Raw genomic sequence first — 14869 nt, 5'->3', positions numbered from 1 at the left:
TTGATCTAATGTGAGTCTACACAGTAAAAATCCTCAGTGTTGATTTAACTCTTGAAGTGTACTTCAGGAGTGGCGCAGCCGCGCAGTGGTAAAGCATCTGCCCAGCCACCACCGCTAAGGTCGTGGGTTCGAATCCAACACGGTGCCTCCGGCTTTTATATACGAACGCGAATTTGCCCTGTGTTTTGGGGGGAAGCCAGACAGGGAGTGTTGGGCGGGAGGAGTAGAATGAAGGCTCTACGTCTTCCTGGTGGGGGCTCCTCACTGCATGGCAGCCAGGTGAGTCACGTCTTCCTGGTGGGGGCTCCTCACTGCATGGCAGCCAGGTGAGTCAGTCTTCCTGGTGGGGGCTCCTCACTGCATGGCAGCCAGGTGAGTCAGTCTTCCTGGTGGGGGCTCCTCAATGCATGGCAGCCAGGTGAGTCAGTCTTCCTGGTGGGGGCTCCTCACTGCATGACAGCCAGGTGAGTCAGTCTTCCTGGTGGGGGCTCCTCACTGCATGGCAGCCAGGTGAGTCAGTCTTCCTGGTGGGGGCTCCTCACTGCATGACAGCCAGGTCAGTCAGTCTTCCTGGTGGGGGCTCCTCACTGCATGGCAGCCAGGTGAGTCAGTCTTCCTGGTGGGGGCTCCTCACTGCATGGCAGCCAGGTGAGTCAGTCTTCCTGGTGGGGGCTCCTCACTACATGGCAGCCAGGTGAGTCAGTCTTCCTGGTGGGGGCTCCTCACTGCATGACAGCCAGGTGAGTCAGTCTTCCTGGTGGGGGCTCCTCACTGCATGGCAGCCAGGTGAGTCAGTCTTCCTGGTGGGGGCTCCTCACTGCATGACAGCCAGGTGAGTCACGTCTTCCTGGTGGGGGCTCCTCACTGGAGGTGAGTCAGTCGGTACAGCAGTGACAACACAGAAATGTGTGTGAAGAGGAATTAATTGGCAACGACTAAATTCGGTATAAAAAAGGGTAACAAAAAAAACTCTCAAAGTGTACAAATGTAGATTGCATTTGTATACACTCTCAAAGTTACGGATGGATAAGTGAAAGGATATGATATAGATTAGTTTATTCAGTGCTACACAAGTAGAGTCAAGATTACAGCTTGGGCATTTAGCAGACGCTCATATCCAGAGCGACTTGCAAGGGAGAGAAGCAAAAAAAGCAACAAACTCAAGTCAACAAACATCAGGGTAAAGATAAGTGGCCTAGAGTAGAGTGCAAAGACGACAACGAGGTAAACAATAAACATCAAACCTAGCATCTGTCTAAACAACATGCCATCTCAATAAAATACTTAGCATTTCGGGTCAAGCAAAACAATCCAAACAACCAAAACATTAAGTATATCGTCTCCAAAACTCTTACTTTTCAGGAATCAAATTAAAAAACGGCAATCGATCGATAAGCTCAAATCGCGTCGCTTCTCACCGCGTTTGCGGATCAGGTACTTTTGAGTGACGACTGTTCTTGGTTAATGTACGGGGGAAAAAAGAACACAAAAGGTTAAAATATGGGAGATAAGAGGTTTCTGACCGATATATAAATAACAAACTATGCATCATATAACTATAGATCAAACGGTTGAGAAGAAAGGGGCTCAAGCAGAGAGGAGTGCAGCTTAAAGAGATGGGATTTCAGTCTACACCAGAAGACAGGGTCTGCAGTCTGCCATGCTGACTGTGGTCAGAGGATCGATCCACCGCTGGGGAGCCAGGGAGGAGGAAGAAGTGTCTGTCTTGACCAGGTGCAGACAAGGGTTGGATGGACGCCACATGGAGCAGACTCTGCAAAAAAAGATCCCAGTGGCGACAGAGTAAAAGTCCTGAGCCGGAGTGTGAGATTGAATCATGGCCTGTTGGGTGTGTAGCTCTTTTGATCTTGGCATGTTGGTGGTACCACATGCCAGTCAACACCAGCCAACTAAATCGACAGGTTTCCAATGATTGTATCGCATCCAAAACTATCTCCACACCCTGACATATTTAACCCATTTTGACCTGAGATCAGATTCTAAAAATGTCTTCTACATCCTGACAGTTTTCTGTAAAAGCTATGTTTCTATGTCAGTCGTTCTTCGATTGTCTGTGAGGAGGTACCAGGCAGCAGGGGGTCCCCAGCAGACCACTGTAACCCTACTACGGTACTTAGGATATTAAAAAATAGCTCACAACACTGCGTGGTGCGATGCATTGTGAGTTTGTAGATCGGCTGTTCATATTAAATTATTATTTGTAATGAATTATTATGTTGTAGACACGTCGTCGTTAATTTACAAACAAAAAAAACAAAGGTAAAAAATAGGGCCATACTCGGTATCAGCAACGATATGCTGTAGTTCTCCAGATAGAATTAAATCAGGATGCTTGCAGCCATCTGGTCATCTACTGACATTCCCCTTAAGGTCAGCTCATAAAGGCAGACCAGCAGTCCTACTAGAACACACACCATACAGTATTACTGCAGGACATATAATCTGTTCCTAAAAATCATAAAATAAGACATAAATCATAGGTAGTGCACACTGGAGCTAATCTGTTCATTCTGTGAGAGACAGAAGGATGCTTGTAGCTGTATAGCACATACAAGAGGATGTCTGGGGTCACACAACCAAGGTCCTTGAGATTCATATTGACAGCATATTGATTCGCCGAAATAACACAGATAACATGTTTAAATGTGCTACGGAAAAGAAGACTGTCAGAATGTAGATAGATAGATAGATAGATAGATAGATAGATAGATAGATAGATAGATAGATAGATAGATAGATAGACTGAATACACCCGTCCCACATAGAATTGCCACGTGTTAACCTCTCGAGTATACTAACTTCGCAAGCTATGTATAATTCTTTCATAAATTAATGCCCTACTTGATCATACTACAGCAGTGGTTTTCAACATTTTTCATATCAAGGCCCATTATAGAGCGTATGCGTGTGACATCATCATCAAACCCGGAAGTTATGCAGGAATGCCTACTGAGTGACAAGAAACTACTTTCTGGCCTTGACAACGCATGCATTCAAACCGAAAAGTCCTGTCTGATTGCATTAAACAAAGTTAAACAATGTTAAACTCACTTTGCATGTTGCTTTGCCACTCGATATGCCACTCGATGTGCCATTCACTTTAAGCATGCGCATACCCTCTATTCACGGACCACCATTTGATGACATTTAGCCTCTCAGACCCCAAACTAAAGAATGTTTTGTTATGGTTGGATAAGATTTTGTCCACAATTCTATGCTGTATTGAATGTGTAGGAGAGTGTGTAGGAGAATGTGTAGGAGAGCTATAAGAATTGTTAACCAAAGCGACTACCTTACACCAACCAACCCACTTTTCATGAACTCAAAAACTCTTAAATTAAATGATCTTGTGGACTTAAACACTGCAGTATTTATGTATAAGGCACACAACAAATTACTCCCTCCCTGCATGCAGGAACTGTTCCAACCTAGAGAGTCCCAATATCCACTCAGGGGGGTGGCCCTATTTAAAAAATTAGGTATTAGGACTAACACTAAAGGTAGATGCCTATCTGTAACGGGGGTCAACATGTGGAACAACTTAGATAGCGAATTAAAATTGTGCTCAACGATTACTAAATTCAAAAAGATGTTCAAAAATATGTTACTAAACAAATATAAATTAATACTATGAAATCTAACTACATCAATACACCTTGTATGTGTATGTTTGTAAATATACATATATGTATGGTATAGATATATATGTATGTATTTATAGATGTATATATGTGTATGTTTACATATGTATATATATAGACAGCCTAGGACCATACTCTGCGGCCAAGTAGCCGCTGAGTGTGGTTGTAGGCTTCAATCATGTTTGTCCCTGTGTACCTCATATCCTGTGGTCAAATAGCCACATGGTATGAGGCGTCGATTACTTATTTCCCTCGTTCCATTGTGATTAACCCCTGTGATTTTACCCAAAATCAAATGTTTAGTTAAACCTTTGTTGGGTATCTTTGTCTTTGTTTTTTGTTTTGTTCTTCCTATTTAAAAACATTTGTTTGTTTGTGTTTGTTTTTTTATTTATTTTTATTTTTTTTCATAATATAGGCCATATCTAAGCCCGGCTTAGATTTCTTAGATTTCTCACAATCAATGGCCAGAACCTTATAGTTGTTTTTTTTCTCTTTAATGAAATCCATGTCTGACAACATTCTCTGATTAGTGTAATTTGAGTTATGTTCATAAAGGGTAGGCGCAATAAGCTTCGGCTTCTGCCTTCACCTTTTCGGTACCACTAGTAATTAGTGGATATTAATGTATGTACGTCTGTATGTAATCCTTTTTCCTGTACGGACCGAAATAAAATCTATCTATCTAATAACATTCATTCTATGCTGTATTGAATGTGTAGGAGAGATAACATTCATTCTAACATTAATTCTATGCTGTATTGAATGTGTAGGAGAGATAACATTCATTCTAACATTCATTCTATGCTGTATTGAATGTGTAGGAGAGATAACATTCATTCTAACATTCATTCTATGCTGTATTGAATGTGTAGGAGAGATAACATGCATTCTAACATTCATTCTATGCTGTATTGAATGTGTAGGAGAGATAACATTCATTCTAACATTCATTCTATGCTGTATTGAATGTGTAGGAGAGATAACATTCATTCTAACATTCATTCTATGCTGTATTGAATGTGTAGGAGAGATAACATTCATTCTAACATTCATTCTATGCTGTATTGAATGTGTAGGAGAGATAACATTCATTCTAACATTCATTCTATGCTGTATTGAATGTGTAGGAGAGATAACATTCATTCTAACATTCATTCTATGCTGTATTGAATGTGTAGGAGAGATAACATTCAAACGTTTATCAAAATAGCAACTTCTACATTCTCTAATTGTGATACATCTTGTAAATTAAGAAATGCAGATGTTTAACAATAATGTAACTCTTGAGAGTGGAAAATGAAACCAAATGCAATTTGGTTTCAATTTACGCTCTCAAGAGTTAAAGATCTAATAAGGCTCCATTTGGTTCCCAACTCTCCATCATTTAGCTGGGGACCACCTGGAACCCCCCAAGGACCACTGGTGGTCCCCGGACCACTGGTTGAAAATCACTGTACTACATTGTCACACAAAGGTATCAAAACTTTAGCTACTTTTGAATTTGGCGAAGTCTATGCTGTAGTGGGTAAATGTATGTTTTGCAATAATAATTAAAATCTACAAAGTAGGCTAACCAGTAACAAATGTGGTCCGATATTGTAGAGTAGAAGTAAAAGTATTGAAATACTCCAGAAAAGTAGAAATACCCCTTTTGAGTTTATAAAACGTATTGTCCCGTGTTTCATCGTCCATTTTACTTTTTTTATCTCTTCCCTTGTCCAGCTCTCTTAATCTCTTTTATTACGTCTTAAAAAGGAACCGTATTCTTTATCCGTGTCTTCAAGTTCATGTTCAACTTTATTGTCTTGTGTATTAACCCATTTTGGGCGGGAACCCCTTTTTGTGTTAGCATTATGTTATGCTTTAGCTATTGAAAAATAGCAGATCTACAAGCTCATAGCGCGCCACCGAGTGGCGCGATATGAGCTTGTAGGTCTGCTATTTTTGAAAAATCTGTCAGGATGTAGAAGACATTTTTAGAATCTGATCTCAGGTCAAAATGGGTTAAAAAATACAATGAAATACTTGTGCTCCTGCTGGCTGTGTGGTTCCACATTGCTCAGACTCTTGGCAGCGAGCGATTGGCTGCACCAATTAAACCAGAAACCTCTTATCTGCATATTCTAACACTCTGTTTCTTCATAAATGAACGCCCTAGTATCACACTGCAGCGTCACACACCCTACTATCACACTGCAGCGTCACACACCCTACTATCACACTGCAGCGTCACACACCCTACTATCACACTGCAGCGTCACACACCCTACTATCACACTACAGCGTCACACACCCTACTATCACACTGCAGCGTCACACACCCTACTATCACACTGCAGCGTCACACACCCTACTATCACACTACAGCGTCACACAAATCAATAGATCCGCAAGCTCGAAACACGGCAAGAACCAACGTGTTTTGATCTTGTAGAACTTACTGATACCTTTGGTATTTTTTTTATTTGAATCCTGAAAGTATACGTTTTGGATGTATGAGGTTTCCACTCGACAGAGACGATATCACCCGCGGGCTCTTTCTCCACGTCTCCAAATCAGAACAAATGCTGAGAGAGTGAAAGAAAGAATAGGCCTACATAGAGCCGAACGGTTTGCGGAGCGGTCTTGATACCGGAAGGTCGCCAGTTCGTATCCCCGGACCGGCACGTTAAAATTACCACCGCTGAAGTGCCCTTGAGCAAGGCATTGAACCACTACCATGAAATGTTCTATGAGCAGGGCCTGGCTGTAAACAAGTATCTGATGCTTAGTCCAGTTACCCTGGGTAAATATAGTAACTTTACTTTACTTTAGAGACATTCTTTGTCACCATGCCAGTCATGACCCAATACAGCCACCCTGTCACAACCAACCTGTCACCATGCCAGTCATGACCCAATACAGCCACCCTGTCACAACCAACCTGTCACCATGCCAGTCCTGAACCAATACAGCCACCCTGTCACAACCAACCTGTCACCATGCCAGTCATGAACCAATACAGCCACCCCGTCACAACCAACCTGTCACCATGCCAGTCCTGAACCAATACAGCCACCCTGTCACAGCCAACCTGTCACCATGCCAGACATGAACCAATACAGCCACCCTGTCACAACCAACCTGTCACCATGCCAGACATGAACCAATACAGCCACCCTGTCACAACCAACCTGTCACCATGCCAGTCATGAACCAATACAGCCACCCTGTCACAACCAACCTGTCACCATGCCAGACATGAACCAATACAGCCACCCTGTCACAACCAACCTGTCACCATGCCAGACATGAACCAATACAGCCACCCTGTCACAACCAACCTGTCACCATGCCAGTCATGAACCAATACAGCCACCCGTCACAACCAACCTGTCACCATGCGAGTCCTGAACCAATACAGCCACCCTGTCACAGCCAACCTGTCACCATGCCAGTCCTGAACCAATACAGCCACCCTGTCACAACCAACCCGTCACCATGCCAGTCCTGAACCAATACAGCCACCCTGTCACAACCAACCTGTCACCATGCCAGTCATGAACCAATACAGCCACCCTGTCACAGCCAACCTGTCACCATGCCAGTCATGAACCAATACAGCCACCCTGTCACAACCAACCCGTCACCATGCCAGTCCTGAACCAATACAGCCACCCTGTCACAACCAACCCGTCACCATGCCAGTCATGAACCAATACAGCCACCCTGTCACCATGCCAGTCATGAACCAATACAGCCACCCTGTCACAACCAACCTGTTACCATGCCAGTCATGAACCAATACAGCCACCCTGTCACAACCAACCTGTCACCATGCCAGTCATGAACCAATACAGCCACCCTGTCACAACCAACCTGTCACCATGCCAGTCATGAACCAATACAGCCACCCTGTCACAACCAACCTGTCACCATGCCAGTCATGAACCAATACAGCCACCCTGTCACAACCAACCTGTCACCATGCCAGTCATGAACCAATACAGCCACCCCGTCACAACCAACCTGTCACCATGCCAGTCATGAACCAATACAGCCACCCTGTCACAACCAACCTGTTACCATGCCAGTCATGAACCAATACAGCCACCCTGTCACAACCAACCTGTCACCATGCCAGTCATGAACCAATACAGCCACCCTGTCACAACCAACCTGTCACCATGCCAGTCATGAACCAATACAGCCACCCTGTCACAACCAACCTGTCACCATGTCAGTCATGAACCAATACAGCCACCCTGTCACAACCAACCTGTCACCATGCCAGTCATGAACCAATACAGCCACCCCGTCACAACCACCCTGTCACCATGCCAGACATGAACCAATACAGCCACCCTGTCACAACCAACCTGTCACCATGGCAGTCATGAACCAATACAGCCACCCTGTCACAACCAACCTGTCACCATGCCAGTCATGAACCAATACAACCACCCCGTCACAACCAACCTGTCACCATGCCAGTCCTGAACCAATACAGCCACCCTGTCACAACCAACCTGTCACCATGCCAGTCATGAACCAATACAGCCACCCTGTCACAACCAACCTGTCACAACCAACCTGTCACCATGCCAGACATGAACCAATACAGCCACCCTGTCACAACCAACCTGTCACCATGCCAGTCATGAACCAATACAGCCACCCGTCACAACCAACCTGTCACCATGCGAGTCCTGAACCAATACAGCCACCCTGTCACAGCCAACCTGTCACCATGCCAGTCATGAACCAATACAGCCACCCTGTCACAACCAACCTGTCACCATGCCAGTCATGAACCAATACAGCCACCCTGTCACAACCAACCTGTCACCATGCCAGACATGAACCAATACAGCCACCCTGTCACAACCAACCTGTCACCATGCCAGTCATGAACCAATACAGCCACCCGTCACAACCAACCTGTCACCATGCGAGTCCTGAACCAATACAGCCACCCTGTCACAGCCAACCTGTCACCATGCCAGTCCTGAACCAATACAGCCACCCTGTCACAACCAACCCGTCACCATGCCAGTCCTGAACCAATACAGCCACCCTGTCACAACCAACCTGTCACCATGCCAGTCATGAACCAATACAGCCACCCTGTCACAGCCAACCTGTCACCATGCCAGTCATGAACCAATACAGCCACCCTGTCACAACCAACCCGTCACCATGCCAGTCCTGAACCAATACAGCCACCCTGTCACAACCAACCTGTCACCATGCCAGTCATGAACCAATACAGCCACCCTGTCACCATGCCAGTCATGAACCAATACAGCCACCCTGTCACAACCAACCTGTCACCATGCCAGTCATGAACCAATACAGCCACCCTGTCACAACCAACCTGTTACCATGCCAGTCATGAACCAATACAGCCACCCTGTCACAACCAACCTGTCACCATGCCAGTCATGAACCAATACAGCCACCCTGTCACAACCAACCTGTCACCATGCCAGTCATGAACCAATACAGCCACCCTGTCACAACCAACCTGTCACCATGTCAGTCATGAACCAATACAGCCACCCTGTCACAACCAACCTGTCACCATGCCAGTCATGAACCAATACAGCCACCCCGTCACAACCACCCTGTCACCATGCCAGACATGAACCAATACAGCCACCCTGTCACAACCAACCTGTCACCATGGCAGTCATGAACCAATACAGCCACCCTGTCACAACCAACCTGTCACCATGCCAGTCATGAACCAATACAACCACCCCGTCACAACCAACCTGTCACCATGCCAGTCATGAACCAATACAGCCACCCTGTCACAACCAACCTGTCACCATGCCAGTCATGAACCAATACAGCCACCCCGTCACAACCAACCTGTCACCATGCCAGTCATGAACCAATACAGCCACCCGTCACAACCAACCTGTCACCATGCCAGTCATGAACCAATACAGCCACCCCGTCACAACCAACCTGTCACCATGCCAGTCATGAACCAATACAGCCACCCTGTCACAACCAACCTGTCACCATGCCAGTCATGAACCAATACAGCCACCCTGTCACAACCAACCTGTCACCATGCCAGTCCTGAACCAATACAGCCACCCTGTCACAACCAACCTGTCACCATGCCAGTCATGAACCAATACAGCCACCCTGTCACAACCAACCTGTCACAACCAACCTGTCACCATGCCAGACATGAACCAATACAGCCACCCTGTCACAACCAACCTGTCACCATGCCAGTCATGAACCAATACAGCCACCCTGTCACAACCAACCTGTCACCATGCCAGTCATGAACCAATACAGCCACCCTGTCACAACCAACCTGTCACCATGCCAGTCATGAACCAATACAGCCACCCTGTCACAACCAACCTGTCACCATGCCAGCCATGAACCAATACAGCCACCCTGTCACAACCAACCTGTCACAACCAACCTGTCACCATGCCAGCCATGAACCAATACAGCCACCCTGTCACAACCAACCTGTCACCATGCCAGCCATGAACCAATACAGCCACCCTGTCACCACCAACCTGTCACCATGCCAGTCATGAACCAATACAGCCACCCTGTCACAACCAGCCTGTCACCATGCCAGTCATGAACCAATACAGCCACCCTGTCACAACCAACCTGTCACCATGCCAGTCATGAACCAATACAGCCACCCTGTCACAACCAACCCGTCACCATGCCAGTCATGAAGCAATACAGCCACCCTGTCACCACCAACCTGTCACCATGCCAGTCCTGAACCAATACAGCCACCCTGTCACCATGCCAGCCATGAACCAATACAGCCAACCTGTCACCATGCCAGTCATGAACCAATACAGCCAACCTGTCACCATGCCAGCCATGAACCAATACAGCCAACCTGTCCCCATGCCAGTCATGAACCAATACAGCCACCCCGTCACAACCAACCTGTCACCATGCCAGTCATGAACCAATACAGCCACCCTGTCACAACCAACCTGTCACCATGCCAGTCATGAACCAATACAGCCACCCTGTCACAACCAACCTGTCACCATGCCAGTCATGAACCAATACAGCCACCCTGTCACAACCAACCTGTCACCATGCCAGTCATGAACCAATACAGCCACCCTGTCACAACCAACCTGTCATAATGCCAGTCATGAACCAATACAGCCACCCTGTCACAACCAACCCGTCACCATGCCAGTCATGAACCAATACAGCCACCCTGTCACAACCAACCTGTCACCATGCCAGTCATGAACCAATACAGCCACCCTGTCACAACCAACCTGTCACCATGCCAGTCATGAACCAATACAGCCACCCTGTCACAACCAGCCTGTCACCATGCCAGTCATGAACCAATACAGCCACCCTGTCACAACCAACCCGTCACCATGCCAGTCATGAACCAATACAGCCACCCTGTCACAACCAACCCGTCACCATGCCAGTCCTGAACCAATACAGCCACCCTGTCACAACCAACCTGTCACCATGCCAGTCATGAACCAATACAGCCACCCTGTCACAACCAACCTGTCACCATGCCAGTCATGAACCAATACAGCCACCCTGTCACAACCAACCTCAACAACCACAACACACATAATACTGTTTTGCAGTCTTCAGTTGAAAATAAAAAAAATTGGAATTGTTATAAAGCCAAAAACAGCTTGAACCGAAAGGAAATAGCAAGTTCACTCATAGGATTATTGAAGTGGTCAAGAGCCACTAGCCTATTGTTCCCCGTTACATAACAAATCACATTCACATACCTTCAACGGCAGACACAACACAACATACAAACTGTAGATTCACGTCAGCATTCAATTCCAGAACCGGTCACTGAACATGTTTTATTGCCACTGGCTCAGTCGTCCCAAAACGACAGCAATAGTACAGCTTGAATCATCCTGGTATACTATACACCTGGTATACTATACACACAGCATACACCAGCTTGAATCATCCTGGTATACTATACACACAGCATACACCAGCTTGAATCATCCTGGTATACTATACACCTGGTATACTATACACACAGCATACAACACAAGCAGCTTGAATCATCCTGGTATACTATACACCTGGTATACTATACACCTGGTATACTATACATCTGGTATACTATACACACAGCATACAACACAACCAGGAGCAGCAGCTTGAATCATCCTGGTATACTATACACCTGGTATACTATACACACAGCATACAACACAAGCAGCTTGAATCATCCTGGTATACTATACACCTGGTATACTATACACCTGGTATACTATACACCTGGTATACTATACACACAGCATACACCAGCTTGAATCATCCTGGTATACTATACACCTGGTATACTATACACACAGCATACACCAGCTTGAATCATCCTGGTATACTATACACCTGGTATACTATACACACAGCATACAACACAAGCAGCTTGAATCATCCTGGTATACTATACACCTGGTATACTATACACCTGGTATACTATACATCTGGTATACTATACACACAGCATACAACACAACCAGCAGCAGCAGCTTGAATCATCCTGGTATACTATACACCTGGTATACTATACACACAGCATACAACACAAGCAGCAGCAGCAAAGAAGCAAAAAAACAAAGTTTCTACTGTACCTTGAGCCGTCTTCTACTTCACGTCATCATTTGTGTAGGGTCAAACTTAGAGATAATGGTCAGTATTATGCGTGTCTTAAGTACCAGGTCTTATTACTTAACTTAAGACCTGGAGGCGTGATCAATGCCATTTGGCTATTCTGAGTGGCCAAACAGCATTGACCACGCCTGGTACTTAAGACACGCATAATACTGCCCAGAGCCTCCGGCTCTCTCTCTAGTTCATGATGAGCCCTCCAGCGGTGTCTCTTTCCTCCCAGTATTAATGGCACTGGTCAGCCTCATTCTCCTGACTGCCAATTTCTCACTCAGCCGTGGATGTTTACTTCTGCACATATCATTCTGGTGGTCAGGGACTTGGGGCAGGCTCTAGGGTCCAGCATTCACAGCATGTCATGCCACAGGAGAATGGACTCAGGGCTGAGAAGAAGCTGAGCTTGGGGGTCTGGGGTCATCACCCTGGCTTGTGTACCTGGAGCAGGTTGACAGAGACACCATACGGTTTGAGTAGAAGTAAGTAAGGTAGAAAGAAAGAAAAGTGAGCTGACCAAGAGCTGTTGTGTGTGTGTGTGTGTGTGTGTGGTGGCGTGCACAAATAGACAATAGGGGGTGCTAGAGCACCCCCTGCCCTTGTAGTCTAGTAGCCAGCCCATAGAGCCCCATTGTGAACCCGGACATGTTGAGTACACCAAGGTTTTATGTTAGAAATGTTTAGTATGGATCCCCAGCATGTAGAAACTGCCGGATGCTAACTTGCATATGTAATTTTCATAATTGGCATAATATGTGACCATACCAATTACAACCTATAAGGCAAAATATTCAAAATGTCATCATGTAGCATGTGACATGTCAAACTAGGGGGTTTTCATGATGCTGAATCCATTCCAAGCATTAGTTTTGCAAAAAAACACTCATTGGGCTAAAAACGGCAAATGGCGTCATCACAAATTGATGATGTCAGCACATTTGGGCAAGTTGAATATTTTGCCTTCTATAGGTTGTTAATGGTATGGTCACATATTATGCCAATTATGAAAATTGCTCAGCATATGGAAGTTAGCATCCGGCAGTTTCTACATGCTGGGGACCCATACTAAACATTAGACAACATAAAACGTTGGTGACAGTGTACTCAACATGTCCGGGTTCACTTTTTGGCTACTAGGCTATTTTGGCAATGTGCCCTTTAAAAAACGAGAAAAAAAAACCTTTGTATTTGTTTTTGTACAGTGTACACTGTACAGTATGTGGACCATGGTGACATTGATCAATTCTTAATAAAAAGCTTCTAATATATTATTTAGGCGCCAGAATCTATAAATCTCACACTATTAAGGCAACCGGACGGTTCCACGCGCTGCACAAGGTGCCCTTTTTTTCCCTTGAGCACCTGCCCCTCTAAATGTCTGTGCAGTGTGTGCTACACATGCCTTCTCTCTTACTTCTCAGCTGAACACCAGGATGCCAGTGACCAACAAATGGCACACACTCCTTTATTGAAACTGGCTGACACTAGAGGTAATGCCTTAAATATGTTGTTCACTTCACCTTAATACATTGTGTCCAGCACACTCACACCCTGTAGGTAGGTAGGTATATATGATATGAACCCTATGAAATGAAATGTATTTCTGTGTATACACTATACTATATCTTCCATTCACAACACAGCACAGGCGAGACAAAACACGGGAAGGAATGAGACGGATCAGAGGTAATAACCACATATATGTTGTTGTCCTGACCTCTACCATAACGCATCTCCACTGCGCACGCGCACACGCAGTCGCACGCACGCAGCCACGCACATTATGCTTAGCATAGGTAGCTAACTCACCTGCAGAATAAAAACAAATCGACCAAACAGTTTTATATGAAGATGAACTTCTCTTTCAATCTGTCAGATACTTTACTATACTACTCCACTCAACTTCCATGAGGCGTAAAGTTACATTATATAAGTTGTTTCACTCTTATAAGGACCAATATAAGGATCGAGCTCCGAGCTCCTGTCTGTCTGTGTTGAGGAGGAGGAGGCGTGGCTATACCGGAGGATTTTAAAGAGCAGGCTTGAAGCCTAACCTCGCGTCAACTGATCAGTGCTCATTGCCTCATTGATTGATTGATTTTTTATTTCACAGTAGGCTATGTAGAATGGGTACATTTCAAATGAAAGCACAATTAAGTCAATACAAAAACTTCCATGATAAAGCATTACACTTATTTACAACAGGGTCCACCATTTTCAATTCATCAGAATATTAAGAGAGTCAAGAGACATACAAAATATACAAATATACACAAATAAAATGTACAGGGTCCAGTTTCGAATTGCAGCCGTCCGTAGGTGCTCTTTGAGAGCGGTTTTGAAGGAGTCAAGGGATTCACATGTCTTAATGGCTGTTGGTAGGGCTTTCCACATTATAGTGGCATAGGAGTGAAATGAATGTAATCCCTTGTTTGAGCCAAATCTGGGTTGCATGTGGTTTGTTGAACTCCCTCTGGTGTTGTGAGTGTGCAGACTTCGTTGACATTAAGGAAGTATTTAGACAGGTTGGGTATCTT

The 14869-nt window shown here is 45.3% G+C and overlaps 1 long non-coding RNA gene across 1 annotated transcript; it reads right to left on the bottom strand.

Annotated features, from left to right (window-relative positions):
* Positions 1 to 1041: 1041 nt before the first annotated feature.
* Positions 1042 to 14320, bottom strand: LOC306920420. The gene is made up of 3 exons (XR_013789657.1): positions 14142 to 14320; positions 12302 to 12773; positions 1042 to 1774 (listed from the first exon to the last, which is right to left on the bottom strand). It is a non-coding gene; the product is annotated as an uncharacterized lncRNA (long non-coding RNA).
* Between the last annotated feature and the right edge of the window lie 549 nt (positions 14321 to 14869).

Source organism: Electrona antarctica (genome assembly GCF_951216825.1).
Source record: "Electrona antarctica genome assembly, chromosome: 3".
Classification (NCBI taxonomy): domain Eukaryota; kingdom Metazoa; phylum Chordata; class Actinopteri; order Myctophiformes; family Myctophidae; genus Electrona; species Electrona antarctica.
The sequence above is the reverse complement of the archived record's forward strand: the minus strand, read 5'-3'. Positions and strand labels throughout refer to the sequence as shown.